Raw genomic sequence first — 13,200 nt, 5'->3', positions numbered from 1 at the left:
AAACCCCAAAATCTACTATCCACACACGCGAAGAAGCAAAATCAAACCCAAAATCTACTATCCACACACGGGAAGAAGCAAAACACATAACCAAAATCTACTATCCACACACGCGAAGAATCCAAAATAAACCTTAATCTACTATCTACACACGCGAAGAAGCAAAAACTTATTACAAGTATACTATCCACACACGCGAAAAAGCCAAAGCAAACAAATTTACTATCCACCCACGGAAAGGTGCCATAACTAACTACAAATCTACTATCCACACACGAAAAGAAGCAAAAACAAACACAAATATACTATCCACACACGGGAAGAAGCAAAAACAAACAGTTGTACTATCCACACACCCAAATATCTACTATCCATACAAACGTACGCGAACGCTTACAATCTCCAGGCTTCGGTACCAGACTTTGCCTGACACGATGTAAATTCGCGTAAGCTTCGTTCAGCTTGGCTAATCATGAGCACATCTTCATAGGAGGATGAGTCAACAATGGATGGTCAGACTGGAGACTACCCCGCTTTATATGGTTCAAGTGTGGATGCGATCGAAAACATCCATACACTGTGTAGAGTCGGAACACTAAAACAGCTTGATTTGAGGGATAGACAGAAGCCAAAGAGCATGGTTCATGATAACAATGGCAAACGAACGACAGACACATTATTTCAAAACACAACATTTTTATTAAAAAAACTAACAACTAGCAACCAACAATTAAGAATTTTTTTCAATTAACAATTCAATCAATAACAAACATTTTTTTTACAGTAACCATCTATTTTGGACAAGGTTGACAACGTTGTGAACTGAAGTTAGACTGCCATTGTTGGAAGTCATTGGGCCATTGTTGTACACTACGTTTCCTAGCTAAAGACAAAAGATAACCATAATGATCACATAACCATCGATCTACTTTCTCATCGTTTCTAGAAGAATACCGATCAAAATAAGTCACTAAATGTTCTAAAGAATATCCAAGACTGCGTTGATGCAGAAAATACACACAATATTGTCCACACACCAAGGAATCTGTGCTTCTTAATTGTACATTATTGAATCGTGTTGTTTGAGCATTTCTCCTCATAAAGTCAATGATGTCGTCTTCCAAAGGAGGCAATCCATACAAATTAAAATACTCCACACAACCTTCTTTAGGAAAGTAGACGGCTACCCAGTGGGTTCCTGGGAGATGACTGTCGTCCGTGTTGATGACATAAGCTTGATGGTCTTGAGGTTTGCGATGAGGTAGTTCATCTTTAGCACACACGACAGGATTCCAAGAAGCAGTGTACGAACTGTGGTTCAAAAGGTAATAAAGTTCCCAGGTATCCATTTTTGTGTTGTTTTTTATTTTCTTGTTTTTTCTTCACAGTTAATGATATGTGATCAATTCAATCCTGATTTTCCCAAGGAATCTGTGCTTCTTAATTGTACATTATTGAATCGTGTTGTTTGAGCATTTCTCCTCATAAAGTCAATGATGTCGTCTTCCAAAGGAGGCAATCCATACAAATTAAAATACTCCACACAACCTTCTTTAGGAAAGTAGACGGCTACCCAGTGGGTTCCTGGGAGATGACTGTCGTCCGTGTTGATGACATAAGCTTGATGGTCTTGAGGTTTGCGATGAGGTAGTTCATCTTTAGCACACACGACAGGATTCCAAGAAGCAGTGTACGAACTGTGGTTCAAAAGGTAATAAAGTTCCCAGGTATCCATTTTTGTGTTGTTTTTTATTTTCTTGTTTTTTCTTCACAGTTAATGATATGTGATCAATTCAATCCTGATTTTCCCTTTAAATTTTTCTGACAAGTAACCGTTTCTTTGTTTTCTCTCTGCACTCTGAGCCAAGAGAGCTTCGACGCGATAGGTTTCTAGAGTCGTTTAATGGAGGACAAGAATGCTCACGCAAGCCTTTATCCCACTGATGCAACACAGCTTGTTCCGAGATGAGACTCCAAGCTTCTTCCTGATACTCGTCCAATTTTTCTTCTTGACTTAGCATCAGACATTTATCGTGTTGAATTTGACTGGGACGATCGTTTTAACATCCATAGCAATCATTCTTGATCAATTCCGTAATTTGTTTTGCCAAGTGTTTGGCAAAACAGGAGACTAAATGCTGTTCTTGTTCTGGCCATCTGGACTTTATCACTATGTCCTTTTCGCCTTTGTCTTGGGGTTCTACTTCCACGGTCTCCTCACATTTCATGTCCAAAGATTCTCCACTATGTAAAGAGGGATAACAGTCTTCCATGGACTTCTAATAGTCTAGAATGATTTCTCTCAAACTGTTGATTTCTATGGTATTATCGAATTCTGCATACAGGATGACGTTCACCGTTTGGGGCAGAGCTTCTGCAAACTGAAGTTCCACACGCAGTTGACCAGATTTTATAGGGTAGAAATGTCCATGGTCACTGCCTTGGTCTGGAGTGAAATCAAAAGCCCACAAAGTGTAACCTCCTGTATAATCATCGTACGAAATGCCGTGACTGGTATTGTTCCCTAACTGCCCCGTGGCTTCGTACAGGGACAAGTACGACCTCAAGTAATTATTCTGGTAAAGTTAGGTTCGAAAGGTCTGGTACACAAGGCCTTGCCATCGCGACTGACTTCGATTTTGGACGATCTGTAGTGCTTAACCTAGAATGGATTTTGATCGTGGGCTCCGTTGAGTGTTGCATTGCTCAAGATGCCAATGATTGAACGTTTGGGTAACTGTCCTTGGAAGAGATGATCTTCGATCTTAGATCAGAGTCCAGAGGCAATGGTGAACGTTTTCACTTCCACGCTTCGTATCGGATACTTGGCGGTCGTTGTGCTCAAAGTGTGACTGATGTCGTTTCCCACTTTAGGTAACACTTCCAAACGACGCACGTAGAGCCTGGCTTCTTGGATGATGGTTTTGTATTCGTTAGCATGGACCATCAAATGGAATGTGATACTGCTACGATTCAGTCTCAGGCGGATATCCACACCGTTCAGCAAATACTTCTCTTGCAACCACATATCCAAATGCAAATGATCCATCAGTTCTAAACGACGTCCTTGAAGGATTTTCTTTCTACGTTCGTTAAAGCCTACATTGTGAGGATCGTCATCTGCTGTCAGGGCTGTGTCCTTAAACGTGTTCTCACCTGCTGTGTCAACTTTCCAGACCATTCAAGCATCCAGATGAGTGTTTTTGCTCTCTTTTCCGTACGTCAAGAGATTTTGCAGGTACGCTTGGTAAGGGTAAGTATCCATGCTGCTGCTGACCAGTTTGTTATTCAAGTACAAATCCACTTCACTGAACAAGGAATGCATGAAATTGTTGACGGGAGCTACTCTAGCATCGGCTCCTGGAGCAGTGTCGTCCGTTTTGATCTCTTTGACTTTCAGATAGGGGCCCGGAGTGGCCGAGTGGTCTAAATCGCTCTCCGTTACGGATCACTGCCATCTCACCTCTGTCTGCGTGGAATCGAGTCTCGGATTCGGCCAATGTGGGTATGTGAGAAAGCTTGCCAGTAGTTTCTCGAGGGTCGGTGGTTCTTTCCGGGGATATCACGGGTTCTTATTCCACCATTAATACTGGCCGCTATGTATAGCTTATCGTGTGCTGAAAAATGGCGTTAAACCCTACAACAGCAACAACAACAACGACTTTCAGATACAAGTAACTGCTGTTCAGATCGATGTAATCTTCGGGTTGTCCTTTGATTTCAAACTCAATGGGAGCTGAATCGGTCAAAGAGGAAACGGGATGAAATTCGACCCATTGGGATTCTTGCATTGTCATCATGGTGGGTGTCATGGCAAACAGATCCAGTTCCGACTTGGAACAGGCGCAAGACTCTCGGTGCATCATTTTTTTGTTTGTATGCTTTAATAATCAAAAACGTCTAAGTCTCGAGCAGTTCTTCTTTTCATAGTCTTTCTAGCTTTATAAGTGTGAAGTCTTGTGAAGGGGTGTTTTCTTCGTCGTCTCTTTCTGTTTTGTAGTTGCTGTGGCTTCAGGGAAGCGTGAATGCCTGACTCGGTAGCGTTCAGGGCATTTATAGGCTTACTCGCCGGCCCAAAATGTCTTTGCCCGTCTGAAACAAGATATTTTTCCCTGCTCTCAAAAAAGCTTCTTTTAGGTTTCGTTTGTCAATGATGACATTTTGGAGAAATTCTTTACCTTGCGTCAATGCGGCATTTTTCAAGGCATGCAATCCTCGTGTCACCATCGGTTTCAAGACTGGAGCCACCGAACGAAAGGCCGACTTCAACATATCTCCTAAACCGTGTCCTCGCTGTCGAGCGACGCCTCCGTACACTGGATACATCACTTACAATTCGTTAGAGTATCGTTTTCGAAAATGGAGTTTCACCGTGACTTTCTCTTTGGAGAATGGAATATTTTGTTCCAGATCTCCTTTTATAGTAATGTTGACAGTGTCGAAATGCGGCTTACTGACGGGTAAATAGTGAGGATGCACAAATTCACGGTGTACGTGATAGGTATTTGCACCTTCCTGGTCATTGGTCGTGGTACTATCCACTTTGAAAGGAATGACACGCAGTAACGGTACGGAGGTGTGCCCCACCACGTTATACTCCACCACATCGGAGGACACAAAGATCAAATTGAGTCCCTCGTTCAGATTTACTGGGGATCCAAAAGCCCTGTAAAAATCAATATTACTCTTGATTTGGGGACCAAATTTCTGTGCTACTATATGTGGATGTCCACCCAAAATTTCAAACAAACTACTATTAAACCTGAGGGACAATGTGTCGGTATCCTGAAATTTGATCATGAGGCGACGAGCCACTTGATGACAATCAATCTTACACTTCTTTTGGCTCTGTTCAGGGCTTTGCCAAAGGCTAAGTCAAATCTGTCCGCAAGGGTGTCCACCAAATGTTCACCACTAAAATAATAACCTGAAGGAATTTTCAACGTGTAAATATCGAAGGATAGATTGCTTGCTGACTTGATGTCCCCTGAAAACCCGATTTTATTTATTTCTTCTTGCAATTGGGGATTCAGGATTTCGACCTGGAAAGTGTTTTGCTTTTCAGTTATATTTTTGATTTGTGTATGGTAAATGATTTCCACCAAAGCCACTTCCCAATGGGCTTCGCGATCTAATTGGATGGCCTGATGTAATTTGGCCGTGTAACAACACAAACTGTTATTGGGAAACACCTCCATGGAACTGTCACTGGGTAAGGTTATATAAAATTGGTTATGGTTCAAAGGATCGACCCCTCCGTGTTCCATGAACAGTTCTCGAAATTTTCCACAGCAACACCGTAAAATGTCCACGTCGAAACGACAATACTTTAACATTTCTTCTTGAAAGTCGAAGGGGTCCGAGGCGTGAGCCTGATACCATGCGTAGAAAGATTATCGTTGTTCGGTACGCATGTTGTCGTGGTCGTAATCGTGAGCCGCGAGCAAATGGGATAGAACGGTGTGTTGATTGGCTACCGAATTGAAAAAGTGTTGGAAAGTAGCCGGTGGCCATTTCTGTCATTCCAAACGTTTTGGATAGCCCTGCTTCTGTAACAGGAGTTCTGCTTCACTTCCTTGTTTGGCTCGGTCAGATTGTTGAATAGTTTTCCAGGATCTTTTCCATTCTACCGAGTCGTTCTTGTCGGTGTAAGCTCGTCCCACCACGATAGCCCTGGTTAAACATATCTTGTCTTGGGAGTTGTTAATTTGGACGAGGCTCGTTTTGGTGCTGCGAAGGTCGTCCACCAATAACACCTTTTTGCGTTGTCCGGTCCCCTCGGGGAGAGAAACGTGGGTCATGAGCAGTGTCGCTTTTCCATCGGTGATGTGAAATTTGTCGTTCGATTGTTGAATCTTGTCGATGATTTTGGAAGGTGTCAGTTCTGCTGGGTTGCTAAACTCGATCCAAACGGGCTACTTCAGACTGTCTAGATGAATGGAAAGTCTCAAGCGATCGTCTTCTTTGGCTTGACATTGGCGTTTCAGAGTGGTTAACAAAGAATCCCACACCTCGGTGATGAAGTCCTCTGCTTTCTCCAGTGGTATGTTGGACTTTAAATCTTTAAACTTCGCCGTGTAGGTGTAAGCTGTGGTTCTAAATTTTCTAGAGGAGCGCTTTTCCGTCTCTCGAATGCGATAGTAATTTTCAGGGTTTACTAATGATGGTGAACTTTGGCTGGGTGTAGAATCGCTGAAGCTGGATTCTGGTTCACTCGTGTCATCTTCAAAATCACTGGCATGAATTTGTGCCAAGACTTCAGCTACTGTACGAGGCGATAAATCACGTTTCTGCCTCTTACTTTCTTCTCCTTTCTTCACGAATTGATGCGATCGTTTCTTCTTGATTGCAAAAAGTCAAATGACTATATTTTAAACATATGAGTCACTTTATATCCATGGTAGATATCTATGGTAGACCAGCGTATATATAAAGGGTGTGTGACTTCCCTTCCCATATTCATTTCACTCTCAAACTGAGCAGAACGATGGAAGAGCCCACACAGATCGAACTTTTGATCAGAGCTTTGCGAGGTGTCATCAGAAAATTTCCTTCAGACAAGCCGACGGACTACATACCCTCCTTTCGAGATAAAAGTCAAGATACTTGCTATATCTGCAAAAAGAAAGATCATTGGTCTTCAGAATGTCCAAATCATCAAAAAAGCAAAACAGGTGCTAAAAGAGACAAAAGTCAAGATACCTGTTATCGTTGTCAAGAAAAAGGTTATTGGTCTTCATATTGCCCTAAGAAACAACAGGAGCAAGAAGAGAGGGATTCAGAACAGGAAGAAGAAGAGGTACCCTCCCCAAAGGAAGAACCCAGACACGCTCAGAAAGAAAAACATGAGAAGAAAAGAAAACGAAGAGAAAGTGAGGGAGAAGCGGAGGAAAAACTTGTGAAAGTGAAGAAATTCAAAAAACAGAGAGTGAAGACAGAGGCAGAAGAAGCCTATGAACTTTGGAAAGTGCTGATAAATCATAAAACTTAAGTGTCTCTTGGTTTTGATTTTTAGAATATGGACCTACACTCACGCACTCACACTTGCTTTTTGCTCCTCACCTCTGTGTGAATAGTAATTTGGGTTTTCTGGTTAGTAAAATTTGGGTTTAGGTTTGGCTTCTTCGCATGTGGGTATAGTAGACTTGTGTTTGTTTTTGCTTCTTCGCGTGTGTGGATAGTAGATTTCGGTTATGTTATTGCTTCTTCCCGTGTGTGGATAGTAGAGTTTGCATTTGATTATACTTCTTCGCGTGTGTGGATAGTATTTTTGAGGGTTTGTAAGCGCTCACGTACGTTTGTGTGGATAGTATAGTTGTGGTTAGTTTTGTCTTCTTCGCGTCTGTGGATAGTAGATTTTGGTTATGTTTATGCTTCTTCCCGTGTGTGGATAATATATTTCTAGGTAGTTATGGCACCTTTCCATGTGTGGATAGTAGATTAGTGTTTAGTTTTTGCTTCTTCGCATGTGTAGATAGTAGATTAAGGGTTTATTTTGGCTTCTTCGCGTGTGTGGATAGTAGATTTTGGGTTTAATTTGGCTTCTTCGCATGTGTGGATAGTAGATTTGTGTTTGTTTTTGCTTCTTTCCGTGTGTGGATAGTAGATTAGTGTTTAGTTTTTGCTTCTTCGAGTGTGTGGATAGTATATAATATTTGAAGTGAATGTAAGGGTCATTCATATGGCTAGAAAAGATTTGCTTTCTTGCCTCAAAAAAATGTTTTTATGTTGTATAAGTGTTTATCTATTGTCTATGTTATATCAATCTAAGTCCTACTCCTTTGCTCAGTACTGCTCACCTCCCCTGGTTGCAACATTGTTACCAATCTCCTCTACCGTGATGTCAGACGCTATACAGACCCAACTATCAATCTTGACGCTATAGAGGCCCAAGAGGGGTCTGTAAAGTATTTTCCCATTGCCCATTGACGCTATAAATCTTGACTCTATACAGGCCGGGGTGGGGGGTGGGGGGGTGGGTGTTGTAATGTATTTTCCCATTGACACTATATCACACCACTTCACTACTGACAATCATCTTGAGGCACGCATTTCAGAAGCTTTCAAGTGTATGTGCCGTCTTTGGTGGTAGTAATTTTAGACCTGCCTTCTGCCTCTGTGCAACAGCAAACAGTTTTGCGATCTTAGTAATTGCGTCTTATTGAAATATTTACATATGCTTTTGTTAGTGTGTTTGGTGACAGGGATCTATGATATTCAGCATGTGCAAATTCTGATACATTATTTTAATAACCAATTAGGTATTATATCATGGAAATTTCCTGCCAAGATACTTTTTCGAATATTTTTTTTCTGTGTAATCACCTTTATATTATATCTGCGAAAATTCTGTCAGCAATATATTCTCGGTGCTGTGGAAAATGTCACACTATAAATTAAATGAAGGAACACACAGAAAGGTGCATACAATTTAAAACTTCGATCCAGTCGATAAGCCTAAGAATGAATCATTGTCAGACAAAATTGGTGAACCAGTCGCCACTCCCATACTGCTAAAATGTGTTTGAATACCTGGACCTTTAATGACCTGCATCTTATTAGATTGCACGTCAAAACAGGATCTGGGTTTTACTTCCTTACTAAAAATTTATATTGTATTCACCAGGTTTTGTTATTTATTGCACTGACAACTACATAGACTTCAAGGGTTAACTCCTCATTTTTCTTGCAGTTTCATTCTTCCTCTATCCTAAATTGTCTCGTTTACTTGGAAACACATGCCTCATTGAATGGAGTGCTAACTGAAGAAGATTTAAAATGTATTGGTTGATCTCGTTGATCTCGGTCCGAAATCAGGTTGATATGTTGACCTAAACTTGAAGTTCGCAGTTTATTTGTTTTTAAATATGACTCAGATTTGGAAGATGCAATAAAAGTCTTGTTGTAAAAGGGGAAGTGAATATTCCTTGAATGTTTGTTTTGCGATGAGTTCAATGTGCATTTCCATGCAAACTGAGCGAGCTCGTAAACGGCTATCTCAAGACGAGGAGGCGCGATACCTCAGCTGGTAGAGCGTTGATGTGTCCTTGGGAAAGTCACTCACCTCCAAATTCATTTGCATGATATATCCTCAATGTGTTCGATGTGGCCTTAGAAACCAAAAGATGAAAATTAAAATCAAAAGAAATTTAAAGAAAAGAAATATCTAATACGTCTCTGTGCAGGCAGCAGTTCAGTATTGGAGGGTAGGATCAAAGTAAGCTTGTACATATCGACAATAAATATGACATGCAGTTTAGTAAAAAGAACGGATATTTTCCAGTTTAGTTTCATAATTTTGGCACTGTATTTAAAATAGGCAACACAATTCTCAACGCAAGCTATCGAAACGAAGGTTTCGTTAATACGATTTACACTTCCACTGTCTCTCGAGGCATTATAGACATGGAACATCACGAGTATATAACAAATATTAAACTGTTTCTCTTGTTTACATAACATTAATAAGAATTAATTTTAAAAAATGTTTATAGCGTCACTTGTCAGTATAATCTATAGTCGACTTCATTTCCTTACCTACGTGTCACATAGCATGCAGGCTAAGGGATACGGCATTATGTCCCTGTGTACTGTATCTATCAAGAATCGAACTGATGTGACTGTATTTGTAAAGCTAAACTTTATACAGCAGCTGTGAGAAATGAGTGCGAAAATAGAAAAACTAAATGATATAAATATTTAAATATACAATATTTACTTTCCGATAGTTTGCAGCAATTTACTCTGAGCTCAATATTGTCAAAATTCATTGTCGATATGTACAAAATTATGCCTAATATTATTAGCATAATCCAAAAAATATATAGTATGTCTGTTTGCACATTAGAATGTATTCAATACATTGGCCGTGAATTCTGAAATAATCGACAATGTCTTGTCACTAGGGAACAATACTTTGCTACGTCTGATGGCCAGTAAGGCCTAGGTGAAATATTTACACAGTAAGTACAGCTTAGCATGGATTATCCTAACCAAGATCCTCTGACTTTTGAGTTAATCTGGACCAATACATAATGGCCCTTAGGAGAATTTATACACAAATACGATCTCATTTTTAGCATATGCTTGTGTGTTATTTATTCTAATACACGCATCATGGTTGGCCATAAAATTGAAATAGCATGAAATTACAAGGTAAATCTAAACATGTTCACACTTATTTCAATTTATAATATTTGCGAACTCTGGTATATGCATTTTGCAATTTTTGAATTGTAAATTAAAAGAAATTATTTATTGTAATCTCCAGACGTGAATGCGTCTGTCACAGCATGTTTACCATACACGAGGAACAGCCAGTAATCAGGGATAACCTGTCCAATAACAGGATCCATTTGGACATTGTAGGTGAACCAGCATAACAGTCCCCAGCAGGTTATGAGAAGTTATACCACAGTAGCTGTCAATCACATCTTGGCGATATGCTGTTAAATCTACTGGCAAGAGCCTTTGTACTAACTCATGCAAAATATTTAAATTTTAAATATTTGAATTTTAGACAAAACAGGTAAACCACACGGTTTAAAAAAAAAGCTTTATGAAATTATAGTGTTACGAATTTAGACTTTAAAATATCTAGGATGTGAAACCAACAAATTAAGCAAAATCAATAAATGATTTATTTCCGTACAATACAAAATGAAAATTCAAACGACACATACAGTATTGTGAATCAAATCCAAAATAATCCCAATTGTCCCATCACAAATTCAAACATATAAAATGTTCCGAAACGAATTCCAATAGTCTTGAATGTCCTGATGTAAAACAATTATGCAGTCCAGATTGTCTTTGAAAGAATTCACAATAATACAAAAGCAGTGTACATAAATCTAAAAGGTAAATGAGCACTTTAGTAATTCCAGTGAATATTTGAAATGTGTAATTCCTCTCGAATTATATCTGACTTCAATAACTGGATTCTAATAGACTGATCCCAAACAAGAATTAATTCTTTGTTTATGAAATAACAGAATGTGAAGAGTTTCAACGGATAAACCTAGTCTAATTGTAAATAAGACTGACCTTGAATTCTTGATACGTAAACATGTTGTTTATAACTTACAATCATGGACAAAAGGTATCTATATAAACATTCTTTTGCAACTAACAACCATGGATAAAAGTTAAGCACACAAAATAAATTAAATATTCATAACAATAGCATAGGAGTTCATGCAAAGATAATTTTTAATCAGAGTTGATTCGTAGTGGTATGGAAAGTGAAATTTGGACGAAAACGTTATAGTTTTAGTTAGTCAAGAGACATCAAACAAGCCATACACATAACGTACAACGTATGCATACAAAGGTTTTATTAAGGTCTTTACAAACGACAATAACAATCAAAACGAAGCTTTTCAAATATCTGATGAAATCGACGACTGCATGACAGACTAGTCAGCGTTCATAAAGAAACAAAACAGAAATAATGATATACATGCAGTTTACATAATTTTTCTTATACTTTGAACAACCACATAAATTATTGCAGCAGCCTGGGATATGTGCTATTTGTATATAGGTCTTTGTTTGTAGCTTTGTTAGATTTTGGTGATTATTTGTTATATCACGGGAAGATATTTCTCTGAGCAATTAGCCAAGTACAAGAAGCAGTACTAATGCACTGCATTTAAGAGACTTGACCAGACTCTCTCTCTCTCTCTCTCTCTCTTCATGAACGAAAGACAGAACAATAACCGGTACCACAAATATACGTTTGAGCAAGTGTAAGATGTGTGTGTGTGTGTGTGATTTGGATTTTTAACGTAGCTTTAACAATTTTGCACGATGTCTGCAGTGTGACAGTTTTATAGTGATGTCTAGCACTGGGGCTTCATGCCGCAGACATGTGGCTTGATGTCCCACCCAGTCACATTATCCTGACACCAGACCGACCAGTCCTAACACTAACCTCTTAATGCTGAGCGCCAAGCCAGGCAGATGTTAGTACCAATTCTTTTTTTGCAAGTCTTTGGTATGACTTGGCCGGGGATCGAACTCACGACCTTCCGCATCCGAGGCGGACGCTCTAACCACTAGGCTACCGGAGCGGTTCAAGTGTAAAATGACAGAACGCGATATCATTTGATATAGTCAAGATATGACTGTATAATTTAAAACACTGAGTCAAAACAAAATGATATGGTGCAGAGAGGTATATTTGTCAATAATACACGAAATAGATCTCCATCCGGTCTCGCGGTTTTAGTCAGTATGCACATGTCGTCACACAATGTAAGTCGACTGTGTTCCGAAGGTTCTGTCTTTCACTGTTTGTTTCCCTCTATCTAATGAGCCAGATGTGAGTACCTTGTGGGTGGGGATGTTTATAGCCCCATCATGATATTTGTAAACGAAATAGCATACGATAGGCAGTATTCCTCGATAACTATTTTTAAACTAAATGCATATGAAAGAGTAAAGACATATAAATGCAACTTTTCTGCAGTTTTCTTAAGTTTGTTGGGTATGTGCGTGTTCTGATTAGGGTTGCGTGATGTCATGGAGATGTGATGTATTGTGACACATGCGTGTTCTTTGCGTGCTTAGAGTAATGTTCTTGATTGTGAATAAATATTTATCGATTGAATAAAGAAAGTGTACAATTCTTATAGATATTTTTAACGGCAAATACGTACCATGACCATAACAATAATCTTTGAACACAACGAACACTTACTCGCCTTTCTTCGTTCTTTTCGTCAAAAGGTCAAAACTCTCCACAAATCGGAGGATACAATTGGGACGCTCAGATGATATAATTTACTTCTGAGCGAGTGACGGGTGTAAGGTGACGTTGTTCGCAACATGCACAACTGAAAGAAATTTGGCACAAGCTCTATGTTACTTCCATGTATTGTGGCTGAAATTTCTTTGGATATTGCACTTGTGGAAACAGTACATGATCTTAGCATACAGCTAACCAAAATGGCTGATCCCATATATTCAAATCAGCCTGAATTAGTCTAAAGAACAGTCTTTAGCAGTTATTAAAATCCGGAATATTAAATTTGCCAAATTAGTCGATCCCGACTTCTGAAAGTGCAGTACATGAATTATAAAATATATTTTAAAAAATTGAAACAAAAGTTATTAGTTCTTTCCTTACAATTTACCTTTGAAGTCCAGAAAGTAAAAATGGCCAACCAGAGCTAGGAATTTTTGATAGATGCACAT

The sequence above is a fragment of the Sinohyriopsis cumingii genome, chromosome 5 (genome assembly GCF_028554795.1).
Source record: "Sinohyriopsis cumingii isolate HCF-2022 chromosome 5, ASM2855479v2, whole genome shotgun sequence".
Lineage (NCBI taxonomy): Eukaryota > Metazoa > Mollusca > Bivalvia > Unionida > Unionidae > Sinohyriopsis > Sinohyriopsis cumingii.
Note: the sequence above shows the minus strand (reverse complement) of the source record.